This window comes from Otolemur garnettii, unplaced genomic scaffold, assembly GCF_000181295.1.
Source record: "Otolemur garnettii isolate 467f Iridium unplaced genomic scaffold, OtoGar3 scaffold00046, whole genome shotgun sequence".
NCBI lineage: Eukaryota > Metazoa > Chordata > Mammalia > Primates > Galagidae > Otolemur > Otolemur garnettii.
In genome coordinates this window covers 3,061,262-3,065,250 of record NW_003852441.1, presented here as the reverse complement: position 1 = coordinate 3,065,250, position 3,989 = coordinate 3,061,262, and the positions used below count along the sequence as shown (strand labels likewise).

Genomic DNA, 3,989 nt, shown 5'->3' with positions numbered 1-3,989 from the left:
AGGGAAGGCAGGGACTGAGGAGGTGGGTGTGTAGAAGCTGCGTGCAAGGAGATCACCCACTGTCTGCACCGCAGACCCACAGGAGGGGGAGTGAGCATGGGTGGAGGGAAGGCAGGGACTGAGGAGGCAGAGGGACAGACCCATGTCCTGGAACAGGGAGGAACAGGAACCCAGTGTGGCACCTCTTTGATGTCATCCCCCAGGAAGAGCCAAGACTGTCCCCAACATTTCCTCTGGGATTTTTTGATATCTGAGGGTTTACAACCCCTGTTCCAGGGATAACAAACATTTGCATTAACAACACAACCCTTAACCTACACATCTTGCCCAGCCGCCAATATTCACAGCAAATAAAGGTGCAGGTGCTGGGCCGGAGCTGGTCTTTCAGCCTCTCCCCACAGAATGGCAGCTCTCCAGTGCTGGTAAAGCCATTGGTCAATCAAACCCTGCAGCTGAGTCTGCCAAGACCAGCCTCAGAAAGGGGAAGTGACTTTCCCAGAGCCACCAGTTGTTGGCAGAGCCAGGTCTACAACCATCATGACATTCCCCTTCAGTTCTCAAAGTCTTTCAGCGCCCATCCCTCTTTCAGTCTGACTCGTCTCTGAGGGCATCCAAGGCCATGTCTCTGTGCCTCGGGGTCTCTAGAGGCTTGAGAGTGGGGAGTGAAGGCTCTGGCTGGCTGTCCAAGCTGTCCCTGCCACCCACCTTAGGCCCTAGGCGTGCCCTAGGGGGCTCAGCTGACAGCACAATCTCACCCTCACAGGAAAACTGAAACCACAGCCTCCAGCATGGCAAGAAGTGGGGCCTCAGTCAGGGTAGGGGAGTCCCTGAGACCTCACTGGGCAAAAGCTATGGGTAGGGACACAGCAGGGTGGGAGAAGGGGACAGGAAGCAGAGATGAGCAAGGCCAGCCATGGGAAGTGGAGGCGGCGCAGGGGACAGGCAGGGCCTGGGCCCGCTCCCGCCCAGCCTCAGGGACCTGTGTGGGGCATTTTCCCCAGAAGCAGGGGAGGGTGGGACCTGCCTGAGGGTCTGGACTTGCTGTTGTAACCCATCGCCCTTTACTCCCACATTCGGTAAGAGGTGTGTGTGGGGGGGTATTTTCCATCCAAATACCATTTACCTTGGCTTATGTCCCCAACCAAACTCTGATCCAGTCTGCCTCCCTGGCCAGCCCCAGCTCACCAGTTCCAAGCTCCAGCAGCCCCAGAGGTCTGTCCAACCCCCACCCCACCTCCTAGGACCCCTCTAACCACCCTGGCAAGGCAAAAAGGGGTGTGGAGGTGCGGACAGAAAGAGCCGGAGCCCCCACACAGACCTGGCGACAGGCTGCAGAAGCGAAGAGCCCTCTGGGCCCCCCCTGAGGGCTTTGGGAGCCCGGCCCCCTCCGATGTCCCCGGAATTGCCCCAGAATCGCCCACCGACTTACCCTGAAAGCGGAGGCAGGGCGTGGTGCAGGCGGCTGCGGGGCGCAGGGATCCGCTAGCCTCCCCGCTGCGGGAGGAAGTGAAGCCGGGAGGGGCCGCGGGCGCTGACAGCCTGAGGAGCCCTGGAACCTTCCTACCCCGCTCGAGCTCGGGGTTGTGATCTCTGGTGCTGCCTTCCTCAGCCCACCCCGCTGGCGGGCATGGGGGAAGATGGGGAGCTAATGCCCCCGGGTCAGGAGAGGCTGGCCACCAGAGACTGACCATCTGGACCACTAGCCACACCCTGCTCTGGGGAGACACGCCCCACCCTCAGACATCTCACCCCAGCCCCGGACATCTCACCCCACCCCCACTCCACCCGTTTAGCCGCTGAGGCCCCACGTGGGGGCGGGGCAATCAGAGCAGCCCTTGGTCCCTTGGTGCTGGGGCCCGGCCTTTGGCAGGTGCTGTCATGGGTGGGGGATTCTAGTCCCACAATACTGACATCTATCACCTCACCTCTTCTTTCCCCCGCCTCCCCACCCCCACCCCGTCCCCTGCCCTCCAGAGTCTTTCAGCAGCCATGTGGCTCATTTCTGGGTCCTGGTTGACCCGTCATGGGGCAAGAGCTGTGTGGACGGGCACCAGGGAGAGGAGAGGTTCAGCCCAGCAGATGCCCTTGGGAAAGCAACCTCATCCACCTACCTCACAGTTTGAAGGGACTTTCCCACCTCCCAGGACCTTCCCCCAGCCTCCTTACCCCAGGGGCCCCGAGTTCTCCTAGTTAGATGTGCTTCCAGCACCAGTCAGTAGGGGGTGAATTAGACCTCATCTCTTCTCTGCTCTGGTCTCAACTTTGAGGTTGGGAGACTAGCTACCATCCAAGTAGCTCCAGTGTTCCCTCTCCCCCGTTCCCAGTCCCTACCCTCAGCTCTACCTCCAAGTTTGTCTTTCTGCCTGGTCTTAGCCAAAATCAACTCTCCCCTTGGCAGCTGCAGCCCCCTCTAACCTATGTGCATAACCCCCACCCTCATAACTCATTCTCCCAGGGCAACTGAAGCAGTCTGGCATGAAAACCAGGATGCCTCACTCCTTGACTTAAGTGTCCCCCACCCCCATCTCCATGGCCTCTCATGGTAGTTGGAATAAAGGCAAACTCTGTCCCTTAGCCTGCATGGTCCCCCGACTGTCTCCCTGTTCAGTCATCATCCCTCCTTGCAACCCTGTTGTGCATGTTATACTCTAGACCTCTGCCGTCCAGTGTGACAGTCACTGGCCACTGTGGCTGTTTACATTTAACATTCACTTCTGCTGTCTCATTAGCCACACTTCAAATACTCTAAATAGTCACATGTGTTGGCTCAGCACCTGTTGCTCAGTGGCTAGGGCACCAGCCACTTGCACAGGAGCTGGTGGGTTCGAACCTGGCCTGGGTCTGCCAAACAACAATGACAACTGCAGCAAAAAAATAGTCAGGCATTGTGGTGAGTGCTTGTAGTTCCAGCTACTTGGGAGGCTGAGTTCGAGACCACCTGAGCAAAAAGCAAGACTCTGTCTCTACTAAAAATAGAAAAACTGAGACAAGAGGATGGCTTGAGCCCAAGAATTGGAGGTTGCTGTGAGCTATGACGCCATAGCACTCTACCCAGGGTGACTGCTTGAGACTATCTTAAATAAATAAATAAAAATAAATAAAAATAAATAAAATAAATAAAATAAAAAATAAATAAATAAAAATAAAAAATGAAATACATGGAAACATATATCCACACAAACACTTATACATAAATGTTTACAGCAACATCATTCATAATAACCAGGTGGAAACAACCCAAATGACTGTAGACTGATAAATGGATAAGATAAAATAGCATAGATAGTATAAAATGTGAATACTGTGTAGCCATGCAATAAAATACAGGGTAGCCATAAAGTTCATGTGCAATTCCATGAACTTTATGGCCATCCGGTATTATTCAGCCACTAAAAAAGAAATGAAGTATTGATACATGTTACAATAGGGAAGAAAGCAGAAAATTTAGGCTAAATAAAGGAAGCCAGTCACAAAAGATTACATATTGCCTGATTCCATTTATTTAATTTTATTTATTAAGTGTTATGATAGAGGACATATCAGATAGAAAACTGGTAAGAACAGATACACTTGATTTAAGCCAAAAAGTCAAGAATTGATCTGAAGGATTCCATTTATATGAAACATCCAAAATAGGGAAATCTCTGGATACAGAAAGTAGATTAGTGTTTGCCATGGGCAAGGAGATTTGAAGGGAAATGAGGAATGACTACTAAACGTCTTCTTTAGCAGTGATAAAATATCCTAGCCAGGCAGAGTGGCTCACACCTGTAATCCCAGCAGTCTGGGAGGCCACAGTGGGCGAATTGCTTGAGCTCACAAGTTCAAGACCAGCCTGAGCAAAAGCAAGCCCCTGTCTCTACTAAAAATAGAAAAACTGAGGCAATATGATCACTTGAGCCTGAGTTGGAGGTTGCTGTGAGCTAGGACGCCACAGCACTCTACCCAGGGCAACAACTTGAAACTCTGTCTAGGCTCAGCGCCTGTGG

At 52.8% G+C, this 3,989-nt stretch overlaps 1 protein-coding gene across 1 annotated transcript in view; it reads right to left on the bottom strand.

Moving 5' to 3' along the window:
- The window catches only part of TRPV2 (transient receptor potential cation channel subfamily V member 2), a 21,851-nt gene extending 20,385 nt beyond the window's left edge, over nucleotides 1–1,466 (bottom strand). The window contains exon 1 of the mRNA XM_023514053.1: nucleotides 1,430–1,466. The gene's annotated coding sequence lies outside the window, so the exon portion shown is untranslated. The remainder of the gene's footprint in view (nucleotides 1–1,429) is intronic.
- Between the last annotated feature and the right edge of the window lie 2,523 nt (nucleotides 1,467–3,989).